The sequence below is a fragment of the Chiloscyllium plagiosum genome, unplaced genomic scaffold (genome assembly GCF_037043375.1).
Source record: "Chiloscyllium plagiosum isolate Xiang-an unplaced genomic scaffold, Cpla_swu_hap1 HiC_scaffold_14, whole genome shotgun sequence".
NCBI classification, from domain to species: domain Eukaryota; kingdom Metazoa; phylum Chordata; class Chondrichthyes; order Orectolobiformes; family Hemiscylliidae; genus Chiloscyllium; species Chiloscyllium plagiosum.
This window is the reverse complement of record NW_028270152.1, coordinates 124920497-124945579: the sequence shown is the minus strand read 5'-3', so window position 1 is coordinate 124945579 and position 25083 is coordinate 124920497.

Sequence of the window (25083 nt, the reverse complement as noted above, 5' to 3'; positions counted from 1 at the left end):
CACTGCGTTATAATGAGACTTGAGGCCTTTCACTTCCTTTCAACCACTTTGGGCTTTTCTCCACCCGTGTTAAACCATTGCCAGTGAGCTTTTCTCTATGTTTTGTAGTGTAGGATCTTCCCTTCTCCCAATTTCTTTCCCTCACAGGATGAAAATCCTCTCAGAAGCTAAATTTCATCTCATGCACCAATGCATACTTAACTGCCATTCCTGCTGCGCTTCTCACTTCTTGAACTTCCTGTTCATTCACATGAAATCGTACGCCTCTGGAAGTGAGTCTTTAAACTTGTCCAACAGAATAATCTCCCATCGGGCCTCACAGGTCTTATCTATTTTTAAGGTCTGCACCCATTTGTCAAAATGACTGTGATTAATTCTTTGAAAGTCATTATAAGTCTGACCTGGTTCCGTCTCTATATTTCTGAACCGCTGTCTATATTCTTCTATCACCAATTCATAAGCACTCAAAATGGCCCGTTTGACATCTGCGTAATCTATTGCTCCCTCATGTGACAGCGCTGCACATACCTCTCAAGCTGTACCCACCAGCTTAGTCTGAACTAGCATTACCCACAGGTTAACTGGACACACCATCTGCCCAGCCAATTTTGCAAATGAAATAAAAAGGTTTTGGCATTTTTCTCACCGAAATATGGCAATGTATTAACACAATTGTATACATCCCTACGTTCTCCCTTCATCTTCATCCAGCTAATTTAACTTTCTTATCTAATTCCAAACTGTTGAATTTCAAATTCTCCCTCTCTTCCTTTTACCCCTCTGTCTCTTTCTATATCTTCTTCCTCTCTTTCTGTGTCTCTTTATATTCTAACTCCAGTTACCCCGCTTGCAATGTAAGTTTTTTCCAATTCGACTGCAGTTTCCTGCTTCTCTGATACACCAAAAGTGCTTGCCCAACTCCATTATGATTACAATTTTCCTTATGTCTCTGGTGAAACCCAATTCTAATCTACATGTTAATTCTGAAAGTGTGCCCTTCCTTTGTCTTTCTACACTTTCTTAGCAAATTTGTGAATCATCTTCAAACCTCAGAACCTCCTTAGTAATGTTGAAAACCATTTCTTTTGATTTAACCAACCACAAGGAAACAAAATTAAATGAATTTTGTCACCTGTTTTATTTGAAGATCTAGGTCACTAACTGCCAAGTGATTGAATCTGCTGGGACCTTTTATAGCCAAAATCTGTTCAAATCCCATATGACAAGCCCTCAAACCGTTATGATGTCAATGTCTAACCCCTCTGTTAATTAAGACCACACACACAGAAAAGCTCACCTCGCCTCGTAATCTGTTAAAAGATGAATGACAGAGAAGTCCCAAATTCCACTATTAAGAGAAAGATAGCCATTTACAAGAATGTAAGTGAGCTCGCTGAGCTTGAAGGTTTGTTTTCAGATGTTTCGTCACCATGACTAGGTAACATCATCAGGGAGAGTCTCTGGTGACGCATTGGTGGTATGTCCCACCTCTCTATTTATAGGTCTTGGTTTCTTAAGGTGCGTGATGTTATTTCCAGTTTTTTTCAAGGGAAGGTAGATAGGATCTAAATTGATGTGTTTATTGATGGACTTCTGGCTAGAATGTCATGCCTCTCAGAAGTTTCGTGCGTGGCTTTGTCCTAGGAAGTGTGTGTTGTCACAGTCAACGTGGTGTTCTTCTTTGTGATAGTGGGTCATGTCTTTTGGTGGCCAGTTAGTGTTCATATGTCCTGCTAGCACGACAACAGGACTGTCTGAAATGGAGGAAAAATGATTTTTTATACACTGTTTAATCAGTGTGTGTTCAGGTAAGGAAGATTGTTCACATGTGTACAACACATTCGGAATGAACAACGGAGGCACAGTTAACGAAAAATGACGCACACGATGTATAAACTTTATAAAGCATTAAAACATTATTCGATCCTCATCTGAAGTTATACCTTCCCTTTCTCTCAACGTTCCCCCTTTTTTGGGATTCCCAACTCTAGTCTCTCATTCTTATCAGGATGTGTGTTATAAATTCTTGCTTCTCGTGTCCCAACTTATTTTAGTTAATCCCCTTTCTACCGGGAATTCAATACATTGGCCTGCTGGGTTCTTTCCAAAGTTAGTGTCTGTCATATTATTGGAGGAAAGGTTCTGGCATCAGACCCAGCATTTGAACATATTACTCTGTTGTACGTGCACTAACAAAGGACCACAACACACAGGCATTGCTAAGCATTGAGGGATATACATCTACTTCTTTCGATAATGTAGTTTTCTCATTTTCCACATCTCCATATCTATATCCTCTCTCTCGTTCTCCCTTTGCATCTATGTAAGAAATCCATCAATTATTCTTCGTGGCCCATCTCTCAAAACCCCTCCTTTCAGTTTATATCTAATGTTCTCTTCAAGATGTAATGTGGTTATAATTAAGCAATGTAACTACAAAGACATGCGGGAGGAGCTGGCCCGAGTTAATTGGAAGGGGAGCTGAGCAGGAAAGGCCATGGAGCAGCAATGGGAGGAGTTTCTGGGGATATGTCGGAAGATAATACCAGAAATGCAACCCCAAGAAGATGAAACATACTCATGGGAGGACAAGGCAGCCATGAGTGATAAGGCCTCAGACCAAAAGAGAAAACATACAATGTGGTGAAGATGATTTGGAATCCAAAGAATTCATTGGCTCTGAAACTCTGAAGGCTTGCATCACTGACACTACAGGGTCCAAGGAAGTTCCTGTGGAGTGAAGAGTGAGGCTTTTGCTCAGAAGTCTTTGACAAGGAGGTTGAGTGAAGTGATTATGCCACAGTTGAAGAGGGTGAAGACATGACTGCCCAGCTGGTTCAGTGTGCTACGTGCTTGATATGGGAGGTCAACGACTCTGGTCTGTCTGGCTCGTTTAAGTGTGGAAAGTGTGTGCACGTTCAGCTACTGACCGAGCATGTTGCAGCGCTGATGAAAGACATCGAGGACCTTAGGCTCATCCGAGAGAACGGTATCTTTCTGGGCAAGACCTTCAGTGAGGTTACTATACCGACCATACCAGAAGAGAGCAGAAGAGAGCAGACGATGAGGAAGGCAGAGAGGAGACAGGTGCAAGAGACTCCGGGGGAAGTACCTGTCAGGAACAAGTTGAATCGTTTGGAAACAGTAGAGACAGATGACACTGCCATTCCGCGAGGTGGCCAGGTCTGTCAATCAAATGTTGGCGTGGAGACAGAGCCGTGGTAATAGGGGACTCCATCGTGAGAGGAACTGACGGGGTTTTGTGGCAGCAGGTGGGACTTAAGGATGGTGTGTTGCCTTCCTGGTGCCAGGATTAAAGACATCACAGACAGAGTGCAGGAAATCCTCAAGGACGAAGGTGAAGAGCCAAAGGTGGTGGTACATGTCGGCACAAATGATGTCGGGAAGAAGAGGAGGAACATACTACAGCGGGACTTCGGAGAACTAGGAAGAAGGCTGAAAAGCAGGGTGTCCAGGGTGGTTATCTCCGGTTTGTTTCCAGTTCCTCAGTCTAATGAGGCCAGAAACAGTAAGATAATGGACTTGAACGTGTGGCTGGGAACTGGTGCAGGAAGCAAGGATTTAAATTCTTGGATCACGAGGGTATGTTTTGTAGTAAGCATAAATTAACAAGAGAGACGGTTTGCACCTTAATAGGTTAGAGACCAGCATTTTGACAGGCAGGTTTGCGACTGCAACACAGCTGCGTTTAAACTAAGTGGGGCGGGGGGAGGGTGGAGGGAACAAACTGGATGTTTAAGAAGGAAATTGAAGGGAAAGTTAGAACAAGGGAAGTCAAGAAGGATAACTGTATCAATGAAGCAGAAAACGCAAAAAGGGATCATACTGTAAGGTTGCGTGAAATAGGAGTTGATGCGAAGAGTGAGGGCAGTAACAAATTAAAAAATACTTTAAATATGAATGCACGAAACATGATAAATAAGATGGATGAGCTTGAGACTCTTTTGAAAATTGGCAGATACCATATTCTGGTGATAACTGAGGCGTGGCTTCAAGTGGACAGGGCCTGGGAAATGAATATTCAAGGCTGCACGTGCTATCGGAAGGACAGACTGACGGGCAGAGGGGGTGGGGTGGCCATGTTGGTAAGAGGTGATATTCAGGCCCTTGTGCGGGGGAACCTAGAGTCAGGGGATGTAGAGTCAGTGTGGATAGAGCTGAGAAATTCTAAGCGTAAAAAGACCCTCTTGGGAGTTACCTACAGGCCCCCAAACAGTAGTCTGGATGTCGGATGTAAGTGAAATCAGGAGCTGAAATTGGCCTGTCGCAAAGATATTACTACAGTTGTTATTGAGGATTTCAACATGCAGGTAGACTGGGAGAATCAGGATTGTATTGGACCTCAAGAAAGAGACTTTGTGGAGTGCCTCCGAGATGGATTCTTAGAACAGCTGGTGCTGGAGCCGACCAGGGAGAAGGCAATTCTGGATCTGGTATTGTGCAACGAACCAGAATTGATCAGGGACCTCGAAGCGAAGGAGCCATTGGGAAGTAATGACCATAATCCAATAAGTTTCAATCTGCAATTTGAGAGGGAGAGGGTATAATCGGAAGTGACAATATTTCTGTTGAATAAAGGGAATCATGGAGCTATGAGGGAGGAGCTGGCCAAAGTTAAATGGTGCAATACATGAGCAGGGATGACAGTGGAGGAACAATGGCAGATACTTCAGTGTATGATGCAGAAGATGCAGGATCAGTTCATTCCAAAAAGGAAGAATGATCCTAGGAGGAGTCATGGGTGGCCGTGGCTGACGAGGGAAGTTAAGAAGCAAATAAAGTTAAAAGAGGAAAAGTATAACACAGCAAAGATAAGTGGGAAAACGGAGGACTGGGAAGCTTTTAAAGAACAACAGAGGATTACTAAGAAGGAAATATGCAGAGGAAAAAAATGAGGTACGAAGTTAACAGACCAAAAATATAAAGGAGGATAGTAAAAGCTTTTTTAGGTATGTGAAAGGCAGAAAACAAAATGGTTAAGACTGAAATTGGGCCATTGAAGACAGAAACAGGGGAATATATTACGGGGAATTAAGAAATGGCAGAAGAATTGAATTGGTACTTCAGATCTGTGTTCACTGGGCAAGGCACAAACAATCTCCCTGAGGTAACAGTGGCTGAAGGACCTGAACTTAAGGGAATTTATATTTGCCAGGAATTGGTGTTGGAGAGACTGTTAGGTCTGAAGGTTGATAAGTCCCCGGGGCCTGATGGTCTACATCCCAGGGTACTGAAGGAGTTGGCTCGAGAAATCGTGAATGCGTTGGTAATTGTTTTCCAGAGTTCGATAGATTCGGGATCAGTTCCTGCGGATTGAAGGGTGGCTAATGTTGTACCACTTTTTAAGAAAGGTTGGAGAGAGAAAGCAGGAAATTAAGATGTAAGATTATTAAAGGAATGACACTCTGGACACAGCTTAAAAATATGGGGTAGACCATTTAGGACAGAGATGAGGAGAAACGTCTTCACCCAGAGAGTGGTGGCTGCGTGAAATGCTCTGCCTCAGAGGGCAGTGGCGGCCCAGTCTCTGGATTCATTTAAGAAAGAGTTGGATAGAGCTCTTAGGGATAGTGGACTCTAGGGTTATGGGAATTAGGCAGGAACACGATACTGATTAAGGATGATCAGCCATGAACATATTGATTGGTGGTGCAGGCTCGAAGGGCAGAATGGCCTACTCCTGTACCTATTGTCTATTGTCTACAGAGCTCTTAATCATGGTCAGGGAGGGAAACGGAGGAAACACATTCACTTTAAACACAGAAGATGGCATTTCTCAAGCAAAAAGATTCAGGTGAATTAAACATTTGAATTAACATCAGTTAAATGCTTTTGTGGAATGTGTCAGTTTGGAAGCAAGACCCGGGGAGACAGACCCTCAGCAGAATGAGAATTTGAAAATGGAAGTATTTCCACCAGAAACCAGGTCAGGTCACTGAGTGCGGGGCTGATGGGTGAATGGGTTTCAGTGAGAATTGGGGAACAGACAGCAGAATTGCATTGCAGGTATTGCAGCTCGAAACTGCGTATTCATGTAGTGCTGTAGACCACAGCATCAGGAGAAGCAGACCTGCATCCAACCACAACCTGTAACTTTTTGCCAGGGTAACACCTCAGTCTGTCATTACCATCAACACCATCTATGGCTCAGTGACGAGTGTGGGTGAACATGTCAGAGTCAGTATCACATGAACTTTAACCTGATGCTAACTCATTAAAGCTACCAGGCTTGACCAACAGATCTGAACGAAGCCCTGCAGTTCTGTCACGTTCCATTATAAATAGTGTTAGACGATTAAACAAATGACTGGGGGAGAGGGCTCCACAAACATCCCCATCCTAAATAATGGAACAGACCTGCACATCAGTGTAAAAGAGAAGGATGTTTTATCTGCCAGAAGTGTTGAGTCGATGGTACACCTCACCCTCATCATGATGCCAACAAAATAACAGATGCCAGTTTCATCTAATTTGATTCGCTGCACGGGACATGAAGAAACAGCTGAAAAAATAGATACGACCAAGGCAATGAGCCCTGACCTTATTCCTGCAATAGGACTGAAGACTTGTGCTGCACAACAAGCCGTGTCCCTGGGGAAGCTGTTTCCAAACCTGACATCTCCCTGGCAATGTGGAAAATTATCCAGCTGTGCCCCGTCCATTAAGAAGGGAAATATTGCAAACTGACCAATTACTCCCCCCTCAGTCCCATCATAACAGCCAAATTGGTGGGAGTTCTTTTTGACAGAGATGTCAAGCAGCACAGAAATAACCTGTTCAGTGTGGTTTCCGATAGATCCCCATGTGGAGATGGTGCTGTGGAAATGTCACTGGATTACTAATCCAGACCAGGGTAATACTCTGGCAGCGGGTGGAAGTTAAAAGCAATTAATAAAATATCGAGATCTAAAATCTGGGGTCAGTAACAGTGACCTTGAAGCCAATATCGATTGTAAACAGAATTTCCTTCGCCAATGTACTTTTCGGAAGTGAATCTCCCATGATTTCCTGGGCTGGCCTAAAAGTGACTCCAAAGACCCTGACGTGATAAACATTTCAATGGTCTCTGAAACGGTCAATCAAGGCACTCATTTGTATCAAACTACTCCGAGGTATGAAAGGATGAAACTGGACAGAACACCCGGCCTCAGCAGCAATGGCGGAAAAGGGAATGGGAACACAGTCCTGTCGACCCTACAGTGACCTCCTTCCTAACATCTGAGAGCTTGTGACAGCATTTACAGAGCTTTCCCACAGACTGCACAGAAACAGTGGGAAAGGAGTAGGTCATAAAACACATGGAGCCTCCCCATTCTAGTTCATGAAAAAAATCTCCGCAATGCACTTACCCCACACAATATACATATCCGTTTATGTGAGTAACCTTGGGAAGCTATAAAATAGGAAGAGCAGTAGTACGTTTGGTTCATCGAGTTTGGTAACCAATTCAATGTAATGATTGTTGGCCCTTCATTTCCACACCGTGCACCTGCTCTCCCACCATCCCTTTACTGTCTCTAAATCCTTATTTATAATCAGTGTCTTGGTTTCCAGGTGCGAGAGAATTCCCCAGGTTCCCCAGTCAGTGAGTGCAGACATTTATTCTCATCTCAATGCAGAGTGACCTGCCTGTACCTAACACTGTGGCTCCTTGTTCTAGACGTCCCAGCCAGGGGAATTATCATCCCTGCTTCCAATCTGTCTCACCCTGTCAGACTTTTGTACATTTCACCGATTTCTCCACTCATTTTCCTAAACCCCATGGAATACTGGCTCAGTCACCACAAACTCTGCTCCCACAACAAGCTCGCCATCCCAGATATCAGTCTGGTCATCTTTCACTGCTCTCTTTCAATGTTAGCTTTGTCCTTTATTAGGTATGGAGATGTGAAATGTCCACAATACCGCACAATGTTTGAGATGATGTCTCACCAAGGCCCTGTACAGCTACAGTAAGACACCCTTTCTCCTGGACTCACATCCCCCTGGAATGAAGGTCAGCATACCATTTATCTTCTTAACTGCTTTCTTTCCTGCAATATTGCTTTCAGTGACTGGTGTACAAGGAGATCCAGATCCTTTTCAATGTTATAGCTCCCCACTTGCTGGTTGTATATACACTGGTAAGGGTGGCAATGTCATGCCCAGTATTGACTACAGGTTAGAGAACTCACTGCGCTGCAGGGACCTCAGAGGTTTATGCAGAAGGAAACAACAAAAAGGAGCATACGTCCCTTTGTAAATCAACATGTTTCAACCAATCCGTTTCAAATGGCAGGCTCCCAATTTATCGTTTCCACCAAAGGGCACACCGTCACCTCTATCCACATTGTTCTCTCTCTGTCACGTATTTACCCATTCACTCCACTTGTCTTAGTCTTCTCGGTGCTTTTTTACAACCTCCTCACACACTCACAATCTCACATCCGTTACTGCTGTCAGCAGGCTGGGATATATTGTATCTGATTCCAGCAACCCAATGTTTAATGGGTATTGTGAACAGCTGGGTCCCAAGCACTGATCCCTGCGACACCTCAGCAATCTTCCTCTGTTAATTTCTATTTATTTATTTCGTGAATCTGTGTGTCACTGGCTGGGCCAGCATTTATTGCCTGTCCCTAGTTGCCCTTGAGAAGGTGATGGTGAGCTGCCTTGTTGAACGCTGCAGTCCACCTGCTGTGGTTGACCTCCAATGCCATTAGGGAGGGAATCCCAGGATTCTGACGGAGCGACTATGAAGGAGCGATGATATATTTCCAAGTCAGGATGGTGAATGGCTTGGAGGGGAACCTAAAGATGATTGTATTTCCATACATCTGCAGCCCTTGTCCTTCTAGATAGACTTAGTCGTGTGTTGGGAAAATGGTCTCTGAGGATCTTTGGTGAATCATTTCACTGCAGCATATAGATAGTAAAACACTGTTGCTGCTGAGCGTTGATGTTGGATCATTGTGGATATAGGGACAATCAAACTGGTTGCTTTGTCCTGGATGGTATAAAGCTTCTTGAGTGTTGTTGGGGCTGCACTCATCCAGGCAAATTGGGAGTCTTCTATCACACTTCTGACTTATGCATTGTAGATGATGGACAGACGTTTGGAAATCAGGATGTGAGTTACTCGCCACAGTATTCCTAGCTCCTGACTTGCTCTTGTAGTTATTGTGTTTATGTGGTGAGACCAGTGGATTTCTGAGAAATGATTACCCACCAGGACTTTGATTCTGGGGGATTCAGTGATAGTAACACCATTGAATGCCAAGGGGCAGGTTAGATTGTATTTTATTGGTGATGGTCATGGTCTGGCATTTGTGTGGCCTGAATATTACTTGCCATTTGTCAGCCTGGATGCTGTCCAGATCTTGTCGCATTTGGACATGGACTGTTTCAGTATCTGAGGAGCCACAAATGTTGCAGAACATTGTACAATCATTGGCGAACATCCCCACTTCTGACCTTATAATGGAGGGAAAGTCATTGATGAAGCAGCCATGAAGAAGTTTTCGGCCACTGCTCGAGGGACTCCTACAGACTTGGAGCTGAGTTGACTGACCTTTATCAACCATGACCATCTTCCTACGTGTCAGATACGATTCTAACCAGCGGGGAGTTTGCCTCTGATACCCATTGATTCCAGTTTTGTTAAGGCCCCTTGATACTACACTTGGTAGAAGACAGCCTTGACTTAAAGGACTGTCACTATCACCCCACCTCTGTAATTAAGCTCTTTTGTCCATGTTTGAACCACGGTAATGAGGTCAGGAGCTGAGTGGCCCTGCTGGAGCCCAAACTGGGCGTCATTGAGCCGGTTATTGCTGAGCAGGTGCTGCTTAAAAGCACTGAGAACTTCCAACACTTTCCTGATGATCGAGAGTAGACTGATGGGGTGGGAATTGGCCGGATTGGGTTTGTTTTGCTTTTTATATACAGGAGATACTTGGGGTAATTTTCTACATAATCGGGGAATGCCATTGTTGTAACTGTATTGAATCAGTTTGGCTAGGGGAGTGGCAAGTTATGGAGCACAAGTATTCAGTACTATTACCAGAATATTGTCAGATTATGGACCCTATGGAGTATTCAGTATCTCCAACCATTTCTGGATATAGCGTGGACTGAATCAAATTGGCTGATGACTGGTAACTGAATCGCTGTGGACCACTGGCGGAGGCCGAGATAGATCATCCACTCAGCACTTCTGACTGAAGATTGTTGCGAATGCATCAGCCTTATCTTATACACTGAAGTGCTGGGCTCTTTCATCATGGAGGAAGGGGTTATTTGTGGAATCTCTTCCTCCAGTGAATTGTTTAATTGTCCCCAATGTTTCTCGACTAGATGTGGAAGGACTGCAGAGCTTAGGTCTGAACCGTTGCTTGTGGGATCACTTAGCTCTGTCTATCACTTCCTGCTTATGCTGTTTGGCGCACAAGTAGTCCTGTTTGGTGGCTTCACCAGGCTGACACCTCATTGTCAGGTATGCCTGGTGCTGCTCCTGCCGTCCTGCACACTCCATTGAACCAATGTTGATCCTCTGGATTGTTGGTAATTGTTGCGAGGGGGATATGCCAGGCCATGAGGTTATGCGGGAGTACAATTCCACTGCTATTGATGACCCACAACACCTTATGGACATCCAGATTTGAGCTGCTAGATCTGTTCGAAGTCTGTCCTATTTAGCACCGTGATAGTCCCAACCAAAATGGTTGAGGCTATTCTCAATGTGCAGGTGTGACTTTATCTCCACAATGACTATGCGGTGGTCACTCTTACCGATACTGTTATGGACAGATACTTCTGTAACTGGCAGATTAGTAAGGCTGTGGTCAAGTATGTATTTTCCTCTTGTTGGTTCCTTCACCACCTGCCGCCAGTTATGTCCTTTAGACCCGTCCAGCTCGATCAGTAATGCTGTAGCTGAGACACTGTTGGTGGTGAACATTGAAATCCCCCACCCAGATGCATCCTGCGTACGTGCTACCCTCAGTGCTTCCTCCAAGTATTGGTCAGCATGGAGGAGTACTGAGTCATCAGTTGAGAGAGCCTGGTACATGGTAATCAGCAGGAGGTTTCCTTTCCCATATGCAAACTAATGCCATGAGACTTCATGGGATACGGAGTCACTGTTGAGTTCTCCAAGAGCAATTCCCTTCCAACTGTATCCCACTGTACCGCCACTTCCGCTGTGTCCGTCCTGCTGATGAGACAGGACATATCTGGGGAAGGTAATGGGGAGTCTGGGACATAGTCATACTCAACAAATCATACCTTTCAGAAAATGTCAGGCTATTACTTGTCAAGTCTGTTTATTTAGATTCACTGTTTCCTGCCAGCTGTCCCATTCTAGAAACATGTCCATATATTAGCCCCAATCCACTCAGATTTGATTTTGCAAATTGGGCTTGGAGCTTTACCAACATTTTTCTAAAAATCAAAATGTTTTACATCCATTGCTTCTCTTTCATTTGTCTCCCAGTTTGTTTCTCAAACATAATTCCCATTTCATAAATCTATGTTGGTGTTGTCTATGACCATTACTTTCAGCAACAATAATTTCTGTTAAACCATTTCCTTACTATGTTCTATGTTCCATGTACTCTATCATTTTCCTACACCAGACTCGGTTTTCCTTGTATTGTTAGAAAGTTTTGTGAAGACAGAACTGAAGTAATGGCTTCATAGTTCTGCCATTTCCCTGTTCCCCATTCTCCATTCATTGGTTTCAAACTGTCAGGAAGCTGCAGTTGTTTTCTCATATTTCTCGCATTGACATAATTTAACAAGCTAATACAGTTCACACTTATAACCCTTATGAATATAACTCTTCAGAAATCCATCAATTCCTGCCTTAAACTGCTCAATAATTGATCTTCCACACCATACACTCACAGGGGCATAGACTCTGTGCCAACAGAAATACAGCACGATCTGTACTAGTCCCACTTTCCTACACCAGACCCATAGCCTGGAATGTTATTACACTTCCAATTGCTCGTCCAAGTACTTTTTAACGATTGTGAGTTGATCATTCCCCTCTCAGGAAGTAATCCCACAACCACACACCGCGAGGTGAAAAAATGTTTAAATCATCTCTGAACCTCAAACTCTTCACCTTAAAAGTGTGCTCCTTTGTTCTTCACCCTCTGAATAAAAGGAACAGCTGCTGCCTATCCACCCTGTCCATGTCGCTTATAATCTTATCCTTCTGAATCACCGACTCCTCAGCTTTCTCTGCTCCAAAGTAAACAACCCGAGCTTATCCAGCCTCTCTCCATAGCTGATATGCTCCATCCCAGGGAACATCCTGGTGCATCACCTCTGCACCCTCTCCAGTACAATCACATCCTTCCTGGAATGTGGTTCCCAGAACTACATACATTACTCCATTTTGGCCGAACCAAAGCCCTGTATTACTCTTATAATCTACACCCTGATTAGGAGACGCTACACCCAAGGTCCAATTCTTAATTAGTCCATTAATCTGTCCAGGAGTAAGTGAGGAATGCAGATGCTGGAGATCAGAGCTAAAAATATGTGTTGCTGGAAAAGCGCAGCAGGTCAGGCAGCATCAAAGGAGCAGCAGAATCGACGTTTCGGGCATAAGCCTTCTTCAGGAATCTGCCAGAAACATCGATTCTCCTGTTCCTTTGATGCTGCCTGACCTTCTGCGCTTTTCCAGTAACACATTTGTAAGCATTCACCTGTCCAGTCACATTCAGGGAGGTGTGGAGAAGCACAATCTGAGCTTCCTAGTGTGCTGCTATTCATTGAGTCCTCCCATGCCTGGTTCCATCTCCCAAAGTGCATCACCTCATATTTATCAGGGTTACAATCCATCTGCCATTGATCTGCCCATCTGATCATTCCATCTGCATCTTCCTGTAACGTAAGGCCTTCCTCCTCGCTGCAACCACCCAGCCAATCTTTATGTCAAACATACACTTACTTATCACATCTTCCCCACTCTCCACCTAGCCCCCCTCCACATTCAGATCTATATTTTGTTATAAATAACACAAACAATAAGGGACACAGCACTGATCTCTGTGGTACACCAGGGGACACTGGTCTCCAGTCACACAAACAACCTTCTCCCCCCACCCTCTGTCTCCTGCCACTGAGACAATTTTCATTGTAACTTGCCAAGTTATCCATCATATTGTGAGATTTTACTTTATTTTTCAGTTTCCCAGGTGGAAATTTGTCAAAGGCCTTCCTACAAAACTAAATAATCGGCCTCCTCAAACTAATGCAATCAAATCCATTGGATGTGACTTCCTCCTGATAACGTCATGATGATTATCCCTGATCAAACCTTGCAACTCTGATTGGAGTTCAATTTTCTCCCTCCCTATTTTATCCAGTAGTTTCCTTAACAGTGATCTAATACTCACTCGTCTATAGTTCCCTGGTCTATCTCTCCCACTCTTACTGTGAAGTGGAATCGTATTAGCATTTCTCCAGTTCTCTGGCACCTCCCCTATGGCCAGATTCTAATTGAAATATTCAGTCAGGGTCTTTCCTCCTTTGACCCCAACAGCCACCTGTGATACAAGTCATTCAGACATGGAGATTGGTCCAAATTTGGACAGAACAAAGCCTCAAATCCCTGCTCGTATTTTACATCAATCTCTTCAAGAGCTTCCCAGTCCATCTTCTTGAATTCTGTACCTGCATCCTCCTTCTCCCAAGTAAAATAGATGTGAAGGTCTCATGTAACAATCCATCAATGTTCTCCAGCTTGACACACAGATTGCCCCTTTGGTTTCTAATGGACACTAACTGTTTGCTGATTATTCCGTTCGACTTGTCCGTGTAGAATATCGCGGGATTCTCCCTTATCTCGCCTACTTGTACTTCTTCATGTCCTTCTGTTATTCAGTCCTTTCGATGTTTCTAAGATTTACTACAATCAACTCTCATGTTTTGAAACTCGAGATCACAGGCTGAGGTTCCCAGTCAGACAATCTTGCCATTTTACGGATTAATCTGGATAATACCTTTTAAAGTTCCTCTGTAGTCAATATATTATTTTTGAGATTGGGACTCCGAACGGTACACAATACTCTAAGTGTAGTCTCACCAACGCTCGATGCAACTGGTGCACGACATCCTCTATCTTCCAATTACATTCACATGAATGTAAACCTATTTTTTACTTTCCCATTTGCATATCTTCTGCCCAATATCTCTCGGTTTAACTTTTCTTATGAACTTACAGTGTAAGTTCTTTAGAAAAAGCTCATGAATATCCAACTATACGTTATTCAATGGTTCATCATTGCCTATGTCCACAAGAATCATCTTCAATCCATTTCAAAAATATGTTTGCCACTTCTGGTTTACCTTTCATCGGTACATTCTCACACTCCCCAGTTATGTTATTACCTTCTATATATCTAGTAGCACGTTCTTTGTTATCGAGTCCAACAGATACCTGACTGCGGATGACAAGATAACTGGTCTGTAGGTCACCACTCTCCAAATTCATCCTTTCTTAAACTGTTGGATAATATTTATAACCTTTGCCTTGTCCTGATTGGCTAAATGACTTTCGGGAATGTGTCTGAAAATAAAGTGAAAATCCTCGATGCAATCAACATGTCTATTGCTGCTTCCTCTGAAATTCTTGTATGAAGTACATCTCATCTGTCAGATTAATAAATACTCAATCCAGCTTTCTTTTCAAAGATGACCTCAACACTGATAAGAATGATCTTAGGTTTTACTTACACAAGTCTCATGGTCACTTGGTATTTCTGGAAGAATTTCTGGACATTCTTCCATGAAAAAAGACACAAAGAAACTGTTTCTTTTCCCTGCGATTTCTCTTTTGTCTGCAATAAATTATCCTGAACGTGCACCAACTGTTTCACATTTGACCTTGTTTTTATTTTTTTCATACATTGATAGACGCTTTTTAGCAGTCTTTATGTTTTTCTTTCGTTTGCACGCTTTTTCTCTTTTTGATTTTCTTCTCAGTTTCTTGATCATCCTTTGCTGGGTCCTACATTTTTCTGAATCCACTGGTCTTACTGCAGCACTTGACATTTTTCTAAGCTGCCTCCTTTCATCTAAGAGGGAGATGAAGGTGGGGTTGAAAGTGATAGTCGGAGCGGAGGGTGGACCAGATTGATAGGAAGGAAGGTGGACACATAGGAACATTCAAAACGGCTGTGCTGACTTTGAAGGTTGGAGTGGGATAAGGTGGGATTAGGGGAAATGGTGGAATCCACTATCACCCCCTGTGGTTGGAGGGTCCCAAGGCAGAGAGGAGGCTTTCTTCCTCCAGGCTTCTGGTGGCTCGGGTTTGGTGATGGAGCAGGTCCAGGACCCTCATGTCCTTCGTAGAGTGGGAAGGGGAGTTAAAGTGCTCAGCACAAGGCGATGGAATTGTACAATGTGGCTGTCCCAGAGATGTTCTCTGAAATAATATACAAGTTGACCTCCTGCCTCGCCAATGTAGAGAAAACCACATTGGGTTTAGTGGATGCAGTAGGTGAGGCGTTCTGTCTCCCTTCGTCACCTATCACTTTCAACCCCACCTTCATCTACCTATCACAATCCCAGCTACCTCCCCCCTGCCGCACCCCCTTCTCATTTATCTCTCAGCCCCTTTGGCCCATAAGCTTCATTCCTGATAAAGGGCTTATGCCCGAAAGATCGATTTATCTGCTCTTAGTATGCTGCCTGACTGTGTTTTTCCAGCACCACACTCTTCGACTCTGATCTCCAGTATTTGTAGTCCCCACTTTCGCCTCACACTTTCATGGCTTGCATGATTCAGATTTATAACGGTTACCTCAAATAAAACAAAAACTGCCGTGTACTCAAACAGCATAAAAGAAAACCAATACATTGTGGTCACTGTTCCCAAAAGGTCCTTTACAGCAAAAGTTTCAATTAGCTCTTCTGATCACTCAACACCAATTCCTAAATAACCTGATCTCGAGATCAGTGGTCGACATATTGTTAATGCAAACCATCTCACACGTGGTCACGAAATCCATTTTTCCCAGCATGAGCATTCAATTGGGTTAACACAGTTTAGATATAATTTAAGCAGTACATTATATCTGCAGTACCCACCAATATGTATATCTCATTTCCTGTTTAATAACACGCCCAGCATTTGTATTGCAGCTTTCACTTTGATATATAACTCCCATCAATGTTTGCTCCTCCTTGCTGTTTTTGCGCTCCACCTACTAGATTCTGTGGAATCTGAGCGACGTGGGCTCTGGGGAGATTAACGGGCAGACATCTCTCACATCATTTATGATCTTCTCCAACTTTAACTTCTCCAGATCTGCCGTTATACCGATGGAGTAGAGAAGGACAATGATCTTCCAACAATGCTCTGTATTCCCCCAGAGAGCTGAGACAGCTCTAACCTGGGACTGAACTTTACAGCAGGCCGGTAAAGTGTTGATGCTGCTGTACAGATAGATCACATCTGGAGTAGTATGTACAGATTTAGCCTCTTCTATGAAGAAAGGATGTTGTTATATTGGAAGCAGCTCAGAGATGGTTCCCTCAACTGATTCCTGCAATGAAGGTGCTAGCTTATAACGAAAAGAAGATCGGGTTGACCCAGTAGCCATTGGAGTTTACAAAATTAAAGATGAACTTATTTGAACATAGATGACAGAAGGAGTTAACAAGTGAAGTGAATTACACAGATAGTGAGGAATCCATTCCGTTCTCCAGTGTCTTACACAGGAACATCAGGAGGATATTCAGGCCTTCGACCCTGTTACACCAAAGCAGGATGAGGCTATTCAGCCCCTGGAGCTTGATATACATTTACAGAAGGAGGCCAATCAGCCACTCGAACCTATAACACTGACCCAGAGTAGACCATGCTGCACCAGTATCCTGTTAAACAGCAACAGGATCAGTCCATTCAGCCTCCTTAAATATGTAACATAGGAACTGGAAGAGGTCACATAGTGACTGGAGATAGTTACACTGGGATAACAGGAGGCCATTCAGACCCACCGAAACTATTGCAAGGGAATTGGATAGGATAAAAACAATATGAGACTTCTTTCATGAGAAAGGAAGAGGTAATTTAGACACGTGTCTGTTGTATGGGAGAAGAGAAGACCAATCACTCCCTCGGTCCCATCTCCGGGATACATGAGGAGACCGTTCAGTATATCCACCTGTTATGGAGAAGTACGAGAAGACCCATCAGTCCCTCAAAATGTTACACAGCAACAGGAAGATTCCATAATCTCCCAATCCTCTAAAGCGTCAACAGGAAGATGTCATTCTGGCCTTGGAAATGGCAACATGGGAACACCAGAAAGACGTCAGCCCATCGAATTTGTACACCAGCAGGATGATGAGTCCATTCAGCCACACATGGCTCTTACTCAGCAATTGGAGCAGATCTTGTAAAGCCTTGTGCGCATTAAACAGGAATTCAAAGTAAACGTGAAGGCTTTCGAAAGGGAAGAACTTATAATAATGGTATACATCAGGGGCTAAATTGTAACAATAAACTATTGTAATTTAAGGCAAATGTTTAGAGTCCATTGTCCAGGACATTTGCAAACTCAAACCACAATTCGTCAGAGTCAACATGGTTTTACGAAGGCTAAATCGTGTTTGAATTGTTTGCTTGAGGTATTTGAAGATGTCACAAACAAGGTGGATAGTGGGAATCCTGGAGATGGAACATATCTGGTCTTGCTGAAGGCATCGGATGTGTCGCTTCTCCAAAGAGTAAGTGGTAAGATCAGACAACATGGGTTTAGGAGTAATTTATTAGCTTGGATGGAGGATTGGTTATCCAACAAAATATAGTCAGGTGGATTAAATGTGTCATTTTCTTTTGGCAAATGCAGTTTGTGCCATTGATTTCAGTACTCATGCCTCAAGCATTTACAATCGATGGTATTACTGTACTCGGTTGATGGGAGAGAAAATATAATGCCACATTTTCAGATGACACTAACATCGGTGGGAAATTACTTCGGAATGATGATGCAAGAGATTTTAAAATATATGGATAGGTTGGGTGAATGGGCCAACATTTGGCAAGGAAAATTAAAGTGAATAAATATGGGGCTATTCAAGTTGGCCAGTATAATAGAAAGACAAATTATTATCTAAATGGCGAGAAAGTTCAAAGTGTTTAGGTGCAGGGGGATCTGGGTGTCTGCTTGCATATCACAGAAAACCTGTCTGCAGGTACTGCAAGTAATGAGAAATGCAAGCACAATTTCAGTGTTTATTTATAAAAGGATAGAGTAGAAAGGTAGGGAGTGTTGGTGCAGCAATGCAAGGCATTTGTGAGGATGCAACTGGATTACAATTTGGGTGTCCTGCAGAATGAGGTATTTCCATTGGAGGCAATTAGAAGAAGTTCATTCGATTGATTCCATATTTGAAGTGTTTGTCTTATGAAGATTAATTGAGCAGTTTAGGCCTATAGTCTGGAGTTCATAAGAATGAAAGGAGATCTCGTTGAGGTCTGTGAAATGCTAAAAGTAATTGAATGTGTAGATGTGGAGTGTTTTTTTTTTCATGTGGCCCAATCTACAACAAGAGATTAGAGTTTTAGGATGGAGAGGTGGCAGGAAAGTGGAACAGAGGCCGCGTTGCCATCAGCCTCATCGAGGGGTTGGGTACCTCACAGATGGTCCTTGTTCTTATTCAACTCTTCGACTATGTTGCCCAGGAAAAGGGTAGGACTGGGTATCATACAGGAAGCAGGCACTCAGGATAAATCAGTAAGAGAGAACGTAACCAATAGGGTCACAGAGTGACCAGCGCTGGGTTCTCAACTATTTATAGTCTATATTACTGTTCAGGAGGATGGAGCAGATATACAGATGCTGAGTTTAGTGATGTCCATAAGACCATAAGACCATAAGACATTGGAGTGGAAGTAAGACCATTCGGCCCATCGAGTCCACTCTGCCAGTTAATCATGGCTGGTGAGCATTTCAACTCCACTTACCCGCATTCTCCCCGTAGCCCTTAATTCCTTGTGACAACAAGAATTTGTCAATCTCTGCCTTGAAGACATTTAGCGTCCTGGCCTCCACTCCACTCCGCGGCAATGAATTCCACAGGCCCACCACTCTCTGGCTGAAGAAATGTCTCTGCATTTCTGATCTGAATTGATCCGCTCTAATTCTATGGCTGTGCCCATGGGTCCTAGTCTCCTCGTCTAACGGAAACAACTTCCTAGCGTCCACCATTTCAAAGCCATGTATTATCTTCGAAGTTTCAATTAGATCTCCCCTTAACCTTCAAAACTCTAATGAATACAATCCCAGGATCCTCAGCCGTTCCTTGTATGTTGGGCCTACCATTCCAGGGATCATCCATGTGAATCTCTGCTGGACACGCTCCAGTGCCAGTATGTCCTTCCTGAGGTGTGGGGACCAAAACTGGACACAGTACTCTAAATGGGGCCTAACCAGAGCTTTATAAAGTCTCAGTAGCACTACGGTGCTTTTATATTCCAACCCTCTTCAGATAAATGACAACATTGCATTCGCTTTCTTAATCACGGACTCAACCTGCATGTTTACCTTTAGAGAATCCTCGACTAGCCGTCCCAGATCCCCCTGTACTTTGGCTTTATGAATTTTCTCACCGTTTAGAAAGTAGTCCATGCTTGTATTCTTTTTTCCAAAGTGCGAGACCTCGCATTTGCTCACATTGAATTCCATCAGCCATTTCCTGGACCACTCTCCCAAACTGTCTAGATCCTTCTACGGCCTCCCCACTTCCTCAGTACTGCCTGCCTGTCCACCCAACTTCGTATCATCGGCAAACTTCGCTAGAATGCCCCCAGTCCCTTCATCCAGATCATTAATATATAATGCGAACAGCTGCGGCCCCAACACTGAACCCTGTGGGACACCACTTGTCACCGGCTGCCATTCTGAAAAAGAACCTTTTATCCCAACTCTCTGCCTTCTGTCAGACAGCCAATCTTCAATCCATACCAGTAGCTCACCTCGAATACCATGGGCCCTCACCTTACACAGCAGCCTCCCGTGTGGCACCTTATCAAAGGCCTTTTGGAAGTCTAGATTGACCACATCCACTGGGTTTCCCTGGTCTAACCTACTTGTCACCTCTTCAAATAATTGTTATGTCGCTGTGATAAGCAAGAGATTAAATTATTAAGAGAGGGTGGAGAGTCTGCAAATAGATTCAGAGAGGTAAAGACAATAGATAATAGTTTGGGCAGGTGGCATTTAAGATGATATAACCTGTCATTCCATTTACAGGAATAATGGAAGGCAGTATGTTACTGAAATTGAGATGGATTACAGGACTTAATGATACTGTGTACTGGGGGGTTCGCTCAGCCCCGTTCAGACATGGGAGGTTTTGATCCATCCCTGATCGTCAGCTCCCAGACACTCCAAGTGACCCTATTGCTCTCCGAACACATGGAATACTTTGATGTGGTTGATTGGTGGTGGGGATGGTGTTTTGAAACGTGCATCAAGGGGACCGCCTTTATCCAAGATATATTCATTTCTTTCTACGTGAAGACCCGATGACGATGGGAATGGCTGACTGCTTCTGAATGAAGAGGCCGTGACTGCTGCCAGGACAGTGGGTATTCACCAACATGATGTACTGTGCCTGGGTACAATGTAACATGAATAGAGAGAGAGCTCCTTCAGTTCCTCTACCTCTCCCCATTAACATGGACACTCTGCAGATGCCATGTACACCATCGGGAATCCCACTATGCTGGATACACCTGGCAGCTCCCTGCTGTGGGAGAAATAATCTATATACCTCATCAACCATATATATCCTCCATCACCGAATGGTGACATTGATGTTGAGACACTGGGAAATGATGGATATGTCACCTGCCTGGAAAGTTCTGGATCATAGAAGCTGAATGAAACAGTGACCCTAACAGCCACTGGCAGCACCACCATCCCCCGGGTGTGAAGCTGCAGGTCGTGTTGAAGGAGGTGACACCGCTCTGTGACCAGCTCCTTGTTCAGTCAGGTCCCGTCACACTCTGCTCCTGGGTTAAGTGAAGCTTGGGAAGCTGTTCCTGGATAACCCGATGTGGAAACAGCTTACCCCACACACACTCACTCTGTGGTTTCAGAGCTTCCCCTCTCTGCAGCCTCTGCTCCATTTGTTGTTCGTGTTGCACACCCAGATGCTGTAACTACAGTCCCCATGCTCCATCCAGTGTTGGGTTACCAAATCCTCAGGTCTCCCTGAATGTCTGAGGCAGCTCACAGCACAACCTCCAGCAAACCATCCCCAGACCCTCCACTAAATTTTCAATTACAGGAGCCAGTCAGAAACCCCTCGGTACAAGTGTTGTGGACCAGACCAGATCACCCCAGAATGTTTTAAGAAGGCCGTTTAGAACCAAACCTTTCCTTATTTTGAATATAGATGTGAAGTGTGCCTTACCGATATGTTGTGACTGGTCAAACCACTCGACATTAAGCAAAATATAATCTATTCAAATGCTTTAGTTAAAATACAATCAAAGAAAAGAACATTTTGGGATAGCTTATATGTTGGAACACTAACACAAACAATCAGATCTCACACATTCTTCTCAATCTCTCACAGCAACCAAACTTTGATTTCTGAACTTAATCATCATCATCAACCATTTCAGCTTCTAATCTTGCCATTGTTTCTCTCTGCTCTTCCACACGAGTTCTCACGACTGCAGTAAGTGAATTGTTGAACTTCTCCAAAATAAGAATCTCTTTAAGAGGGTCATAGGTTTGCTCTGTTTTTAATACCCTTACCCACTTTCAAAATTACTTTGTTTGATCCTTTCAAACTCAATGTGCGTTTAAGCAGCTACCCTTTTTTTAGATTCCTGAAACGCTGTCTGTCGGCTTCTGGCCCAAGCTCATATGCACTTCAGATGGCTTTCTGCACCACCTCATACTCCCCAGATACCTCCTCCGATAGGGATGCAAATACCTACTAGCTTTGTTTGGATCAACTAAATCCACATGGCTACTGGCCACTGCATTGGTTTAGCCACTTTCTCAAATGAAATTCAAAATGCTTCCACATCCTTCTCATCAAATTTAGATAATGCCTGGATGTATTTAAACAGAACCCCATCAGGCCATTGGCTACTATAGGGTTGCTCAACCTCACTAACCTCCTCATCCCGCCGACCGTCTACCTTCATCTCTGCCTTCTATGTCAACTTTCCTCTCTAATTGCTTACTGTTTAAGTTGAAACTCTCTGCTTTTCTTCTCTCCCTTTCTCTCTTTCTTCTTCATTTCCTTTTCTTTTATTTCTACTTTTCATCAGAATTCAAACTGTTTCAATTCCTTCTCATGTTCAAAGTCCCTCATTTGAAATTGAATTCTTACCATTTCCAACGATTCTGATGGCGTTTCCACCAAATGTAATTCCGGAACTATAGCTGTAATTATCTGTCATTTCCTCACAGACAAACGCAACCCCAACACCAGCTTGTCTGTCAATTCCTACAGCCTTGTCTTCATTACCTTTCGTAAAACCCCCAACTTCACTTCTTTCACACCCAGAGAACTCTTAGTGACTGAAAGAATTTTTATACACAAAAACACTGCTTAAACCAACTGAATTCAACATCCGGAACCAAAGACACGAACAACTACCATATGCGACCTCTAAACCTAATAGCCTCCTGGTGCATACTCTCCAGTGTCTGCATGAGCTTATTCTGGATTCTCTGGTTTCCTCCCACAACTCAAAGATGTGCGTGTCAGGTGAATTGGTCATGCTAAATTGTTTGTAGTTTTCAGGGACGTGTAGGTTAGTTGCCTTGGGGTCAATGTGTAATAATAGGGTAGAGGAATGGGTCTCGGTAGGTTACTCCTCGGAGGGTCGGTGTGGACTTGTTCGGTCGAATAGCCTGTTTGCACACTGTAGGGATTGTAATTCTAAACCCACTTTGGTGTTATCGATTTAGAACCAGACAAGAGTCCCCAGTTTGCTACAGACTAACTGGACTGCCTCAAACTAGTTTAAGAGGGTAGCTTGGATGCCAAACCGTTCTTATTTTAAAGGTAGATGGGAAGTGGGTGTTCCAGATGTGATGCTACTAGTCACACCACTCACCATTAAGCAAAACACATATTTAAACACTCCAATGAAAATCCATAAAAAATGAAGAGGAATTTAGAATAACTTAACTATTGGAAACCTTAACTGAATGATGGATACAGTACCTTCTACAAATGAACTGTTCCAATTTATTAACATCACCTAAACACAGGGCGGCACCGTGAGTGGCATGGTGGTACAGTGGTTAGCACTCTTGCCTCCCAACGCCAGAGACCCACCTCAGGTGGCTGACTGTGTGGTGTTTGCACATTCTCCCCGTGTCCACGTGGGTTCCTCTGGGTGCTCCTGTTTCCTCCCACAGTCCAAAAATGTGCAGGTTAGGTGAATTGGCTATGCTAAATTGCCCGTAGTGTTAGGTGAAGGGATAAATGTAGGGGAATGGGTCTAGGTGTGTTGCTGTTCGGCGGGTCGGTGTGGACTTGTTGAGCCGAAGGGCCTGTTTCCACACTGTAAGTAATCCAATCCATTCAGACATGCATTCTTGCACACAGTTCTCCAATCCAGGAGGAAACAGTATCAAGTGAGGTTTCAGAGAGAATAGCATAGAGGGATAATTTACTAAAACTCCCAACCCTTCTAGGACCCGCAGCACTTGGTAACTTTTACATCTACAAGAAAAAATCTGGAAAACCTGTCTGTGCGGGCTGGGCCATTGTCACTACTATTTATTAAAAACACTAAAAGCCTCATAAGGTGTTTACTTCAGCCGTTTTCAGTGGGCAGTTTGGCCTTTAAGATCGCTTTCTACAAAAAAAGGAGAAAATAACCTTTTTAACAAAAAAGTGACAGTATTGTCATACAATTTAGATGCCTGGTCCTTTACTCAAGGGGCTTCCTCGTGTTACTGAAAGCAAGATCACCTGAAAGGGGCAAACACCAGGTACAGACCAAGTTACAGGAATGTGTCTCATGACTTCTGAAAAACGCCTGTTCATGGATTATCACATCGGACATACTGGGAAGGGAACAACAGCTCGACAAATCCCATTTCATTATTTCTGAGCTACACAATTCCAGCACTCGATACACTAGGGAGCCAAAACTCAAGGCCAGGGAAAGAGGGACAGAGAGATTCACAGTAAAGACAGAAACAGACAGTTAATTAACTGAGAAGATGTTGTAGAAATATGTGGAAAAAGACAAGGCAGTGGGAGTAACTGGAGAAGTGAGACCATCGAGAGTAAAATTACAAGAATGAGAACATTGAATGAAGACATTGTCAGATCAGCTGAAATGGTTTGTTACATCAAATTCTGAATCTGCTTCACAGAATAGCACAAACAACATAAACTGGGACAAGATGACAGCCCAGCATGGAGAGCTGTGCAGACCATGCTAGTGTGTTACTCACTAAACTGCACTATCTGCCCAGCATAAAGAGTATTGCAAACTTTACTACCATATGCTAACTATACTCGCATCAGATTACTGCCTACAATGGGAAGGTTTGCTCTCTCTGCGTGTGTGTGTGTGTGTGTTCATCAGAGACTGAGAGAGAGTCCGTGTGTGTGCGCGATAGGCGTGGTTGAATGCGAAACTCATTGTTTGAGAAGGAACGCACATGGAGGAAACTATTTTAATTACGAACAACTGGCAGGCTTTTTGTTAATCAACAGAGAGAACGAGAGAAGTTTCATGGATAGATACGGTAAAGTGTTTGATAATGTTTAAATAAAGTCATTGCCAGACATAACAGCAATATACATCGGCATACACATAAATGACAGATGGATGGGAGTTTGGTGTGAGGTCGCATCAGGATTGAAGCCCGGAACATCAGCAGCAGATTACTGGCTTCATTAAGACTGTACTTCATAGCTCAAGATTCAAACGGGAGATGGAATAAGCCAGTGAGATATATTCTGGAGTGGTGAGTATTTCATGTTAGAAATGGTCAGGGAATGGTGTCAAGATTCAGCTCATGGTGAAAGGGATGCCCACAGTTGGGACTTGTGTGCTTC